The sequence below is a fragment of the Canis aureus genome, chromosome 6 (assembly GCF_053574225.1).
Source record: "Canis aureus isolate CA01 chromosome 6, VMU_Caureus_v.1.0, whole genome shotgun sequence".
Classification (NCBI taxonomy): domain Eukaryota; kingdom Metazoa; phylum Chordata; class Mammalia; order Carnivora; family Canidae; genus Canis; species Canis aureus.
This window is the reverse complement of record NC_135616.1, coordinates 42,803,244-42,817,774: the sequence shown is the minus strand read 5'-3', so window position 1 is coordinate 42,817,774 and position 14,531 is coordinate 42,803,244. Positions and strand designations below refer to the sequence as shown.

Here is a 14,531-nt window from a genome sequence, read left to right as displayed (position 1 = left end):
TGGCTGTTCATTCATAAATCCAAGGAGCGTTGATAGAAAGGTTGACCAGGAGTAACTCGGGAAGGGCCCTTCTGGGATCCTCAAAGCAGCCATCCTCGAGGTTCTTAATGAACAGTCCATGATCAGTAGCCTCCAGAATGTGGTTCAGATCTCTTCAAGATTGTTCGGCCACACTCAGATGCAGATTTATGTCTGTTTTTTTTCATGCAACTCGAGGAGACCTAAACACATTCTCTGTGGCATTCTTTCTGGTTTTATAGCCTACGCCAGGAGAAGAAATGAGGTTGGTTTGTTGAGACTTTCTTGCTGAACCCATTTAGACTGTGAGCAATTTCTGCTTTTTCCCTGTAAGTATTCACAAATCACTCATTCTATAATCCAGCCAGGCAGAAGCTTCCAGAGTCCAATTTGGCAAAAATATGAGACAAATATTCACCGGTCTTTGGTCTTTTGACCCTTCTCTGTCTCCCATGCGGTCTTAAAGGTTGCTAGCAGTAGTTCTGTGAGCACAGCGTTGAGGTCTTTCAGGGCTGTCCTTGAAGACCAAGCAAGCATGTGAGGGGTGCCATGGGAACCCACTGGGGCAGGGCCATGGGATCATGTGAATTCTCTTCAGAGCATCAGTGTGGGGCTCTACAGGGAAATGTGAATTCTCCAGAAGAGGAATGAGCTAGAAACCAACTCCACTGATGCATAAGTTCTTCCTGACGCAGCCCACGATATCTACTGGCTGCAGAAACCCCAGCAGTTTTAAAACTGCAGACCATGACCCTCAAATAGGGGTCAGTATTTGGTGGTCACAGCCCATCAGTTTTAATGCAATGGAGTGGAATAGACCTCTCAGAGTGCATTGCACAAAGCAGTGGTAATACTGGTTTGCTAGGTTTCTGTTACCAGTTCTGGGGGGGTGGGGGGGCCTCATTGGCATGCCGTCACTGTGATTGCTTATGATGGGTCCCAGGTAACCAGGCTGGGTGAGAGCAGGCAGTGGTCTGTAGACCCACATAGGAAGTGGTTCTCAAGTCTAGAAATTAACTTCTGCCACCATGTCTCTCAGCTGTGTGTCATCTCTGAATGTGCAGGGCGCTCAGCATTGCCGGATAGGTGCTCGGCTGAGGCCAGCGGGGCAGGGGCGGGACGGGTGGTGGAGGGGCCCAGCTCTGCATCTCCCACCTCCATTCCCCGTGGCCATTCCATCCCCTTCCAAGCAAGCAGGGTTCGGTGCTATCTGCCCCCAGAAGGTCCCCGGAAGAGTCTGTTGTGGGGGTGCCACCTGGACGGAGCTCCGAGGTCCCTGCACAGAAGCAGCGCCCAAATCAGGACCAGGTGCTGTGACACTTGAGCCCAAAGCAGCCGGTCAGGGAATTTGGCTGTGGCAGGTGACTCTCCACCCCTCCCCGCCCCCCACCCTTCCCCAACCAGGCCAGGGTCACAGGTGTGGGCTCAGGAGCCAGCTGTTGGGATTTTACTGTCTGCTGGTCATTGGTGCTTGGTAGGAAAAGGGGAAAAGGAGAAATGAAAGACCATGTTGACACTGGTAAAAATGCACAAAACAGGGTTGTTGTGTGGGGACTATCTCCCTCCCTCCTTTCTTCCTGCTAAAGAAGTTAGCAAATTCCTCAAACCTAGAGATTTGTATGTATACTTTGGGCATTAATAACTCTACAGTCCTAGATAGATCTCTTGGCTCTCTTTCCTGACAGTCATCCAGGGGGCAGTTTGATGAGGATTTGCCCGACCCTGGGGGCTCAGAGTCTCAGAGGTGCCACAGGTAGGGCCGAGTGCCAGACTCTCTGGACTAGGATGTGGGCCTTGGATTCCAGATCCAGCCTCAGCCACTCTGCCTAGGGTTGGGGGAGGATCAGCACTGGTTTATGTGAAGGGTTCCAGGGCTGCAAAGCCAGAGTGCTTTTTTTCGAAGCTTACCCCTTTAAAAGTGATTTCCACTTTCTTATTTATTTTAAGAGGCTTTGGGACTTGTGTTTATGAGATCTCTTCCCACCATTTCATGTGACTTGGGACATAACGCAGAGATGATGTTCTTTTTACTCAGATGGAAAACTGGCCTGGGCCGGGGCCTACGGAAAACTTGGAAAACTTTGGAAGCCAGGCAAGCAGGATCCCTCCCCCCGCCAAAATAAAACCCCAAACACACAAAACAAAACAACAAAACAAACAAAAAAACCCCAAACAGTTTGTTCTGAGAGGCAGTCCAATGTAATAGAGTGTAAACTTTGGGGTCAGGTGACTCACGGGTGGTTCTAGCTCTGCTCCTTGGTATATTGCTGAATTTCTTCTTAAAAACGTGACAGCTGGGGCACCTGGGCCGCTCAGTGGTTGAGTGCCTGCCTTTGGCTCAGGGCGTGATCCTGGGGTCCTGGGATCAAGTCATGCATTGGGCTCCCTGTGAGGAGTCTGCTTCTCCCTCTGCCTGTGTCTCTGCCTCTCTCTGTGTGTCTCTCATAAATAAATAAAATCTTAAAAAAAAAAAAAAAAAAGGAAGTGACAACCACAGGGGTTGTGAAGGCTCCGGGAGAAGTGAAGACACGACAGCTGCACACAGTAGGCCCTTTGATAAATGCTGGTCTCCTTGCAGACCTTTTATCCCTGTCCTACCAGGGCTGTTACTGTTCTTCCCTGGCTCCTGGTAAGTCACCCATTTGGGCTTCAATGGGTGCCTGGGAGCCCAGAACACCCAGGGAGGGCTTCCTTGGACTGGCCGTTGCCAGCCTTTGGAAGGAGGGCCTGTGAAAGCAAGTGCAGCTCCCAGCACTCCTTCATACCTGGGTTTTGGCTTGGAGTCATTTAAACCTGAACTCATCCTGTACAATGACATGATGGGGGGAGAGGGAGGCAGTCTGTATAGGGCGCTGGCCTTTACAGCATTATTAGTGTTGGGGAAGAAGCTGAAATGGGTCATTCTTGAGAACAGAGTTTTCCTGAAGACACGGTCCTAGGACTAGCAGGTGTCTGTTCATTTTCCTCCATTAAAATTACTGGCTCTGCTCGGTATCAGGCCAAGTGTACTAGGCAAATGCTGCTTTGCAGATGATGGGAGGGGGTTCTGTTATTCTAGGTCCTCCACTTCCTGCTCAGGCTGAGGCACTCAGGAACACTCGGGGGTTTTCCTGGGGCTGGTTTTAGAATGCTGCACATGCCGAGTCCTCCCCAGACCTGCTTGGCCCTGCCTGCCATGGTCATCAGGGGTCTTATGGCCTGAGGTTGGGAAGAGAGTAGAAGAAATCAATCTTACAAAAGTGTCTATGTTTATTTCAAGGGAAACAATGTGCATCCTTACCCACAAAGAGAACAAGCTAGTTTGTAAAAATTGGAGTAAAATACACATCACATAACACCATCTCAATCATTTTATTTTATTTTTTAAAGATTTTATTTATTCATTCCTGAGAGACACAGGGAGAGAGGCAGAAACACAGGCAGAGACAGAAACAGGCTCCCTGCGGGGAGCCTGATGTGCAATTCCGTCCCAAGACCCCGGGATCATGACCTGAGCTAAAGGCAGATGCTCAACCACTGAGCCACCCAGGTGCCCCCATCTCAACCATTTAAAACTGTATTTCTGTGGCAGTGAGGACATTTGGACTATTGTGTAACTCTTACCACCGTCCATCTCTAGGGCTTTGCCATCTTTCCCAATTGAAACCCTGTCTCCATGAAACAGCTCCCCTCCCCATAACCACCATCCTCCTTCCTGTCCCTGTCACCAGCTCCTCCAGGTGCCACCTTGGGGTGGAATCACAGTGTCTGTTTTTACGACGGGCTTACTCCTTTTAGCACAAAGTCCTCAAGGTTCATCCAGGTCATCGTAGCAGATGTCTACACTTCCTTCCTCTTTAAGGCTGAGTAATATTCCGTCGTGTGTATCTGCCACCTTTGTGTGTCCATTTATCCATCTGTGGACACTCGGGCTGTTCCTACCTTTCAGCTCTTGTAAGAAGCCAGTTTTGGCAGATGGTCCTCTGTATGACTAAGTGAGATATGTGCGGATATCTTTGAGTGCCTGTCTGCTGGAGTTTATGTAAGTAGGGCAGAAGAGGCCTGGTTCCTATCTGGAGAAGCTCTCCCTGCCACCTGGCTTGTGAAAGGCTCTTGACGAAAGGGTAAACAGGGAGCGCTTAGAGGCCAGACTCCAAGTTGGACACACACGCAGCAAGCTCCTGCCTTGGGTCCTGGCTGCGGTGGAGCTTCCCTGCACCCAGTGGCCAGTGCATCCTGCACTGGGGGGATCTGCTCCCTGCAGGGCAACAGTGGTGGGAGGGCAGCCTGGAGGTGGTGGCCCGGGCCAGCACCAGCTCTGTCGTTTCCAGGTTGGGGGACTCTGGCTAAGTACTTAGCCCCTCTCAATCTCAGCCTTTGCATTGAAGAGGACTTTTATGTGTGTGTATCAAAGGCAAAACATCAGGGGTGCCTGAGTGGCTCAGTGGGTTCAGCATCTGCCTTCAGCTCAGATCATGACCTCAGGGTCCTGGGTTTGAGCCCCACATCAGGCTCCCTGCTTAGCTGGGAATCTACTTCTCCCTCTGCCCCTCCCCTGCTCATGTGCTCTCTCTTGCTCTCTGTCTCAAATAGATAAAATCCTAAAAAAAAAAAAAAGGTAACACATCAAAAGCTGTCAGCCCAGTTAGTGCATGCTCAGAAAATCTCGTGTTTCCCTCCTCCTCCCTTCTCTACCCCAAGTACCTTACTGGGAAAGACCTTGTTTGATTTACCTCCAGGAGCCCCCTGGCCTAAAAGGAATCTGACACACAGTAGGGCTGCTAGTTGAACACTTGGAACATTATGCTCAACACTCTGTGTCAACCAGTGGCTCTTCTACAGTTGGACTTTGCAAAAATGTTTTGAGCAAACACAGCACCATGGCCCGAGGACAGGACCTCCGAAGGGGACCACTTCGAGGGAAATATAATTTATTCAGATGGGTAGATTCTGGCTTGCCTGAAAAACAGAAACCTAATATTGGCACCAGGACTTTTTTGGTCATTATCTCCTTCGCTGTGTTTTTTAAAAGATTAGTGGTTGAAGCTATAAAAATATGTTGGTTGTCAGATGTCTTGGCAAGAAAACCTATCCCGATGGCTTTAGGAATTTTTGTAGAGCCAGACATCTCTTCTGGGAGAGGGCTGTTTTGGTCAAATTGCTGGACAGTACCTGGAGAAGGTCAGAGCACAAACTTGGGCAGCTTGGAGCTGGTAGCCTGAAATGTGCGTGTCTGTGAAGTAGAAAGGATTGGGTATGGGGGGGATTGAATAGTGGCTTGTGGTGAACTCTTCATGTTGGTCTGGGGATGATGTCTTTTGACTTCAGTCTGGGTGGCCTTGGGCAGAGGGCTGGACACAGGGGGCCCTTGAAGCTGAGGAGCAGCTGTCATGCCATCCGGCCCCACTGGTGTCTGGGTGGCCCCATCTCTGCACCAGGCTAGGCCCCCAGGTGAGTGGATCTGCTGGCAATCAGGGAACTCTGAGCTCGCTCATGCACCTATGGCTTCCATGCAGATGGCTGTTCCAGGCACACCAGCCAGTCTCCTTGCATCCTAGGCTGGTCCCCAAGCTGAAGATCAGAAACTGGGCAGCTGGGTGTGACATGGCTGGGCGGGGGGAGGGTCGGAGACCCAGCAGGCCAGACTGGCACCTCTTTCCAGCCCACTTTTGGCAGCCGGTGTGGGTGGTGGGTGAGACATCTGCTTTCATCCAAGGATGGGAGTCATTCACTCGTGGCTCCTAATGAGCGCTCTTCACAGGTAGCTTATAGTGCTGTGGCCCGTGGCCCAAATATTTGGCAGCATTCTGCCCTTTTTCTGCCTTCCCTTCTTGACCAGAGTGTGGCTTGCACCACGCCAAAGTGTAAATGACGAATGATTTCATTTTTTAGTTCATTCCTTTTGGCTCACTGATGGCAATGCTAGAAACCCAAGACATGACTTGTGTCCCACAGCAGTGAGGCAGGAGTGGTCCAAGCCTTCCTGCACCCTGCGGGTTCTGACTCCAGCACCCCAGCCCAAGGCTGGCTGCTCCAGGGGGGCTCTCATCGTGGCAGCAGCTCTGTGTACCCTAGGCGCCCCTCGGCATGCCACACTCTGCCCCAGCACCCCTGGCCCTGGTCACCATCCGTTCTCACCACCAGCAGCCCCCAGGACGCAGTGGCAGGTGCACGCTTACCACCCAGGACAACGCCTTAGCAGGGACTGGACACACACCCAGGCCCTCTGAGATATCCTCCCCCCGACATCGTGCATAGCTACTTATTACATTTCAAAAAGGAATGCTAGTTAGATAGGAGGTGCAGGCATGCCCTGGAGATAGCCTTTTAGTGCTGGTAGCTTTGGAGAGTACCCTGGCCTGCGAGTTTACTGAGGTTCAATGTCGGCATGGGTCTGTGCTGTGGTGAGGGGCCATCACAGCACACCTGGAGGAGGTTCAGACTTCCTGGAGGGTAAGTAAGGGCAGTGCAGAGTTTTCTGTGTCCCCTCCAAGCTTAAGGAGGCTTAGACAGTCTGATCCTTTAGAAGCTATCCCCAGTTCCCCAAAGCCCGAGGTGGATCCCAGCTCTGGCCTAGGAGATGCTGTAGGGGGCCTGAATCTAGTAACTGTACCTGTGTGAACCTGAAGTAACTTTCTGCTTCCTTTGGTAACTAACCATGACCTCCTTTCCAGTTAGTACCAGTCGTGCCCAGAGATGAAATGAGGCCCACCAGGTGTCTGGAGGATTGGAGACATTCAGCCAGCAGAGCCTTGCTGTTGATCTCAGGGGCAGAGGCTTCTGTGAGCTGGCCCCTGCCTGCCCGCCTCCACTGCCTCCCTGTCACAGCAGACAAACTGTCGGGAAGCGTGCTGGCCTGGCCTCCCCTTGGTTTCTCCCGAGGGTCCCTGGCGAGCCGTGTGCGTGGGCCTCCCCTAGCGTGCCAGTGGGTTGTTCTCTCATCCTGTGGCAGCAGCCTGGTGAATCTGGAGCTGGCATCTCCTCCACCCTCTTCCCACCCTTTACCTGCTGCCCACACAGTCCTCAGCTCCCCATCACCCCATGCTCACCTGCCCGGGGAGAACCTCTGCCCCCTGTGCTGCCTGCACTCAGAAGCCAGCCCCTCACTCCCTCAGATCTAGAGCCTCCGGACCAGAAGGGGATTTTTTTTTTTCTTTTTTAGCTTCCACAGCGTGTTTGGACTTTTCATCAGTTCATTTTACAGATGCTGCACTCAATACTTTGTACGTGCTAAACATTCCAGCTGAGCGAGCCTCAGGACCTGCCACGGAGGAGCTGGAGGTGTAGCTTGTCATGGAGATATGCAATCAGATTGTGGGGCTCAGGAGCGGCAGGGGCAGGGTGGTGTGGCATGGCTGGGGAGGGAGGACTTGTGACCTGGGCGTGCTGGGAATCTCCCCAGCTGGCATCTTTAAAGGTGTCTCAGAAGCAGGGACAGTTGAGCCAGGTGTTGGGTGTCGACTTGGATGTTTGTGGCTAGACAGAGAGGGAAACAAGATTCCAAATTGAGAGATCCCACAGCCCAAACCTGTGACAATGTGGCGGGACCGGGAGATGGTGAGTGGTACCTAAGGGAGCTGGGGGTGAGGACCTGGGGTCTCTATACCAAGGGTGCTGAATGTGCAGCACGTGCCAGCTGGATTTTGGAATGCGCACTCTTGAGCAACTAAAATGTTCTGTGGGCGACAAGAGGACCTGTTGGGTTTTGAGAGTGGCATCAACAAATCTAGGTATCTAGAGAGGTGGTAACTCTGAAGAGAGGGACTTTGGGGTGCCTCCCTTACCATGTTGTTCCCGTAGAAGGACTGCTTTCCTCCTGGTGCCTGAAGACCATCTTCTTCATCCTCCACCTTGCCTTTGGAGTCTCTCCAGGCTTTAAAAGGGAAGCAGAAATCAGTAGTTTCTCATGACCCTGTTCTGCCGTCCCTGGGGAGGACCAGCGGATGAACCCGATGCCAAGTCCCACCTTGCAGCCCCGCACCAATGCCACCTCTGTGTGGAGGGAGGGGGCGGAGGGTGGGAGGCAGGAGCCCTGATGGGCAGCACAGTGGCCCTGGTGCCTGTGGACTCTGATCCCACTGGTGTGCCTCCGGGCAATCCCATAGGCCCCCTGTGCCTGGCTTTGTTTCTCTGCCTCCACATGAATGACTGCCTGCCTTCTGGAGGCTCCGTGAAGAGCCCAACAAATGCCCTCTGAGAATGTCCTTGTAAGAGCATGAGGCCTGGCATCCTCTGCATTCACTTGTGTCCTTCCCGAGGGCTTGCTCACCAGCTTCCTCTGTGGCAGAAAGGACTCTCCGCCCCAGGTGGGCTCTTAGAGATGATTCTGGGACAGGAATGATTTGGGGTTTGTATGGACTGAATCTGTGGGTTCCCCTCTCAGGAAACTAGCTCCCTTTTGTCCCCCTCCCCTGGCTCCCTGGCTGGGGTGGGCTGCTTTGTGGATCCAAATGTAGGCAGTCCATGCAGACTTTGGAGAGGGGACAGTGGGGTGTCCTGGTTGGGCTCATCCCCTCCTGGAAGCCTTGTACCAGGCAGGCCACCTGCAGAGCACCTGGCAACCAATGAGCATGTTTCTCTTACAATGAATTCTTCGGGGTGGGGGGCAGGGGGGACAGGAGTGCTGTCCTTCCACATCTCCTTACTGGGAAACACTTAACACTGGTTCCACTCCCTTTTCCTTGGTTCTGTTCCTAAGAGCCCTGGCGTCAGAACCTCGTGCCAAGGGTGAGAACTGGCTGCCGTATGGGCTACCTTTCTACTGCTACATTGATTCTCTGTGTTGAAACTTCCCCTGAGACCCAGAAAGCCAGACGGTTTGTCAGTTTGGGGCATGCCCCAGGGTATTAGCAGGACACCCATGCCTTCTGTAGCTGGAATTGAAGTTTCCACTTTGGACCAACAGCTTATAAACCCTCCAGCATTAGTGTTGCTAAGATGAAAGCTGCTTCTTGGGGCACAGACTTCTGTAAGGTGCTTGGTGGTTGGATTTTAGTCCTCTTTCACCCTGGCCTTGGGCAGGTGGCTCTGCCTTTTCTCAGATGGGGATACAGGAGAGGCAAAGAAAAGAGGTGCACAGTTTTAGGATCAAGACTCAAAGGAGTCACCTCTCCCTCCATTGCCCCATTTCCCAATTGGATACCACCCAGCAAGCAAGGGGGAAATGGGCAGGGGGCACGGGGACATGGCATGGTGGACGGCAATGAGTTCTTGGCATGCAGACACGGATTCAGGTCCCAGGTTTGCTTCTAAGGAATTCTGTGACCTCGAGCGAGTCCGGGGATCTGCTGAGCCTCTGTGTTCTTACTGGGGAGTCGGGGCATCTTAGCAGCCATCACCTGCTTCACAGGGCTGTTTTGAGCATCATGAGAACAATATATGTAAAAGAGAGCTCCATTGAGTGGACGGATGTGAAAGGAGAACAGAGAGAAAGGAAAAGGAGAAACAGCCCCATTGGCAGCAGGGTGTTTTGTGCTGGGCTGCTCTGGGCACGAACGGGAAACTGTTGTTCTGGAGCTGGGATTCCCCGATCCTCTCTGTCTTGGGACACCTGTCAAGATTCCCAGGGTTTAGCTCTTCCACCGGGTTTGCCCATGTTTGTAGAGAACAGGTGACAGGTTGCTGGGCAGTGGCTGCCCCTCTGGGGCCTGGCTGCCCGCAGAGCGTCACCGGGTAAAGTAGGAGGGTGAGAGTGGGTGTGGGTTCCCCAGGTGGACAGACCCGTCTTGGGCAGAGCTGCTTGGGGTGACACAATCCAGTCTAATTGCCACCCACTTTGGGAGGTGGAGCTGTGGCCAAATGCGCTGACTCTCTCTAAACCTACGCCTCCTCTGAGGCTGAACTTGGACATAAAGAGAGGCCTGGAGGTGGGGATGCTGGAGCGCCAAGCAGGCTGAGTCCCACCCTGCCTGTCTCCCTCAGCCACGTTTAGTTTCTTGTGGTTGGCACTGCTCCTCCCCAAGGAAGTGTGATTCTCGCTCCTTCCTGGGGTCCCCTTCTGAGGGGCACTGTCAGCCCACAGCCCCTCTTCTCTTCATACCAAACACAGGCTAAGCCCCAGTGCATTTGGTTGTTCACAGCTCTTGGCATCATCCACCCAGTACCTAATATGTGCCAGGCAGTGTCCTGGTACAGTTAGTTCTTAAAACAGCCCTGCGGGTGGTGTGTTATCACCCCTATTTTACAGGTGAGGAAAGTAAGGCTCAGGACCTGTAAGTGGCTTGGCATCGGTCACATGCTGGGCAAAGTGCTAGAGCCCGGATTCAGACTTCTGCTTCCTTGGCTCTAAAACTTTGGCTCTCCCTTGCCACCTTGCCTGTCACTCCTGACAGGAGAAGCAACAGAAGTCCCTCTGGGATTTCTTTGTTCTCAAGAACCCTCGCGTGGCTTGCTGAGTGTTACTCACTGTTTCCAAGTTCTTTTGGGGCCAATGTGACAAAACACCAGCCCAGTGGTTCTCCCCTAGGAAACATGGGGGAACTTTGGAAGGTTGGAAACGTGGGGGCCTTCACCAGTCCTCTGTGCCAGACTGCAGTCCACACCAATTAAGTCAGAATCTCTTGAGAGCGGGACTCCGGAACAGTGGTCAGAAAGTTTGCAGGTGACACTCATGTGTTGCCAGGGTCACAGACCGCTGCACTCACCTGCCAGCCTCTAGCTGTTGGTGTTCCTGTGCTCCTTTGAATAATGAAGGTTGAAATGATAGCACCTGCCTGGGATCCTTTAAGGGGCCGAAATATCCTCCAGCCCAGCCTTCTGGGTGGCCTGCCTATCTGGCTACAAACTTTCCAGATAGCTCTGCCATGACTTCTTATTTAATGGCATCATTCTTCCTGGGAGCTTCCACGCAGCATCTGAACTCCCAGCCCGGGGCCTGGGAGACAAATGTTAGAACACAGTCGTTTTGAAGGGGGAAGTGAGGTATGGTCAGGCGAGTTGTATTCTACAGGGTTGCCAAATGATGGTTCGCTAACAGCCCTGCACTCCCTTTCTCAGTGCCTCTGTTAAAGCATTTAAATATTGCTCCCATGGGAAAGAACAAAGCTCCGATCCAAATCTGAATGATGCAAAAATATGCAAATTGGTTTGTAAAAAAAAAAAAAACATGTAATTTTTAAATGTAATCTTTCACCTTGATATAGGAGTTCCTCTGCAAGGCAGTTGAGGGGAGGCTGCCTGACATCTGGCAGGCCTCAGTTGGATCTACGCTTTAGATTTTATCAGCTTCTCCACCTCAGCTCCATGCTCTTGCCAGCACCGCTGTGAAGACATCAGGATGGATGCAAGCTTTGGCACGGTGCCACGCACATGTGTCCGTGCCACACATGTGAATTCCTTCCCCTTCCATCTCTGCCCCATTTTAAAGATGCTCTGCAGTAGTAAATTTGCTAGCCAACCCTGTGGTGAATGAAGGAACGCTCCTAAGAGCAGAAGCACTAGTCTAGGCCAAAGTGTGATGTGATCCTCAGGGTGGAAAGAAAGCCATCGGGCTTCTCCCAAGGAAGGCGTAGCAGCCCACGGGGCTGAGAAGTGCCCGATGATGGACCTTCTCACTAGACCACTGGGTCTGACATGGTGAGGGGTGGCAGACGGTCAGTTTTCTGACCAGGGTGCTCAGCTGAAAGGCCGCCAGTGGTGGCATGAATCATCCTAGAATCCTGGGCGAATTCTGTTTTCAGAGGACACTGTCAGGTGGAAACACTTCGTTCCTAAGCAGACCACTTTCTATTTGGGGACTCTTTCGTGGGGCTCTGAAGGAACACGCCCACTTAGCCTACTCACAAGGGGTGTGTGTGTGTGTGTGTTGGGGGTATGGTGAGGTCTTGCATTCATCAGCATGAGTTTCAACATTCTCCGGTTCTCCCAGGGACAGGTTAGCTCTGGTGGCCAGTGGGTTTCAAGGTAAGGGGGCAGCATGAATCCTCAGGTGAGAGCAGGTGTTAAAAATGCCTCTTGGACGGTAGTTCCCTGCCTCTGCCTTTCCTCAGGCTTGACTGCATCTCAAGCAAGCTGAGCTTTTTCCCTGAGAAGTCCCTAGATTGGATGCCGGCCTCTTTGCCAACGTCCTGGCTCAAGGGCCTGGGCCCTTTTTTTCTCTCCTTCCCCAAAGTGTGAGATATTGCTTCCTTAATAATGCCAAGGTATCATGGGTAACTGCACAGCAGGTGGTGGTAAAGTCCAGGCTGCAGTCACGGTTTCTGCACAAGGACCCAAACACCAGCATTTGTCTCATCCGGGACTGTGTCTGTGCCTGCTGCCAGGACTCAGCTGCCCTCAAGCTTTCCCACCTTCCACCTCTGCCAAAAGGGATTTAGAACATCGATGCTGCCTCTCAAATCTCAAGAAATGCCATAGAACTGGAGGTTATTATGCTGAGTGAAGTCAATTGGGAGAAGGACAAACACATGGTTTCATTCATATGGGGAATATAAAAATTAGTGAAAGGGATTATAGGGGAAAGGAGAGAAAAATGAGTGGGAAATATCATGAGAGGGTGACAAAACATGAGAGATTCCTAACTCTGGGAAACGAACAAGGGGTAGTAGAAGGGGAGGCGGGCGGGGGGATGGGGTGACGGGGTGACCCGGTGATGGGCACTGAGGGGGGCACTTGACGGATGAGCACTGGGTGCTATACTCTGTGTTAACAAATCGAACCCAATAGGGATCCCTGGGTGGCGCAGCGGTTTGGCGCCTGCCTCTGGCCCAGGGCGCGATCCTGGAGACCCGGGATCGAATCCCACGTCGGGCTCCCGGGGCATGGAGCCTGCTTCTCCCTCTGCCTGTGTCTCTGCCTCTCTCTCTCTCTGTATGACTATCATAAATAAATTAAAAAAAATTAAAAAAAAAAAACAAATCGAACCCAATAAAAAAAATACAGAAAGAAAGAAAGAAAAAGAAAGAAAGAAATGCCATTCGGATTTCAAGAAGGGGGGAGCGCTCTGTCCAGGGTCCGGCTGATGCTGATGCTGATGCTGATGCTGATGCTGATGCTGATGCTGATGCTGATGCTGATGCTGATGCTGATGCGGGCCTCCCCAGCCGGCGGCCCCGCCCTCCGCCACGCCCACCGCGCATCGCCACGCCTCCCCAGCTTGCCGCCTTCCCGGCTCTCCGCTTCGCCCCGCCCTCCTGCGCTCGGCCACGCCCCCTCGGCTTCGCCCTGCCGCGCTCCGGGGCAGGCTCCCCGCCTTCACTATTGAAGTGCGCCCCGGGGCGGGTCGCCAGGAGGTGGTTGGTGCCCTTCAGCAGGTGCAAGCGCAGACGCGGGGCGCGGGTGTCCATCTCAGTGGGAAGCACCAGGTCTGGGGTCTTCCTGCATGTCCCCCTCTCTCCCTCCAGCATTGCTTCAGTGAAGTTGAGACATGGGAGACACAGAGAGAGACAGAGAGGCAGAGACACAGGCAGAGGGAGAAGCAGGCTCCATGCAGGGAGCCCGACGTGGGACTCAATCCCGGGTCTCCAGGATCACGCCCTGGACTGAAGCCGGCGCTAAACCGCTGAGCCACTGGGGCTGCCCCCAAAGTATACTACTCTTTTGTGTCATTCTGATAAGGAAGAAAATCTGCATTTTTCTGATCCACTTTCTCCCTAAAAAACACTTCAGAAGGGAAGCAGGATCTGAACGTGGGTCAGTCCCCACAATTCAGCTTTTTTTGAGACTATCCCAAACCACAGAATTTAAAGGCCAGCCATTATTAGTGAGCTTATGTGATTAATCCTTCGATTTTGTGGACTGACAGAAGTGGATGACTTGCTAGGGGGTACAGAGTCAGCTGCAGATGCGGGATGCAGAAGAACCCAGGGCTCTTCCCCAAACTCCAGGAGCACTGAGGAAGACAGCCCTTTTTGATTGGAGATCTATCATAAGGCATAGAAGCGGAGAATTATATGACAAAGGAATAGTTTTCCCTGGAATTCTGGTACATCCTCATCTCTTCTTACAAATGGAAACAGTGACATTTTACAAGATGTAAAATGGATTTTGCCCCTGCCCCCACTATTGGAAGGAAACACCAGCAAGTGGATGGAGAGGCAGAGGGCTCTGGCTTGGAGAGGCACCCAGTTCTTTGGGACACATGGAGTGATCTCTGAAGAAGTTGACCTGGAGACTCAGCTAGCCCATGTCCCTTCTCCGGGGCAGTCACCTTTGCCTCTCAATAGCACCTCCCCTGGGACCTGCCCCCTGAGATGCCCCCCTCTTTCTGGCATCCACTCTGAACCTGCCGTTTGTTTCTTGCTGGGAATATTGACTCCTCTGTTGTCACTTCCTGGGAGACCTCACTGGTCACACGGGGAAACCCCTTCCCGGAGAGCAGCTATGAGCCTGGTTGTCAAGACTATGTGAAAACCTGACCAAAGCCTTAGCCCAGCCTGGCTCCTTTTGGAATATATAATTCATCTTTTTTCTCTCTGAGACAAGTACTGTTTTAAAAATAGGAACACCTAGAGAGTATCTAATGTGATCTCACTGTGCCCCAAACTCATTTTATAGATGGGGGAATGGATGGGACACAGACAAGCCCACCTGAGGAC

The 14,531-nt window shown here is 52.4% G+C and overlaps 1 protein-coding gene and 1 long non-coding RNA gene across 4 annotated transcripts in view; both read left to right on the top strand.

Annotated features, from left to right (window-relative positions):
• Positions 1–14,531, top strand: part of ITPKB (inositol-trisphosphate 3-kinase B) — a 93,026-nt gene that overhangs the window by 39,331 nt on the left and 39,164 nt on the right. The window lies entirely within an intron of this gene.
• Positions 1,073–8,222, top strand: LOC144315969 (uncharacterized). Its single transcript, XR_013381701.1, has 2 exons — positions 1,073–7,554; positions 7,798–8,222. It is a non-coding gene; the product is annotated as an uncharacterized LOC144315969 (long non-coding RNA).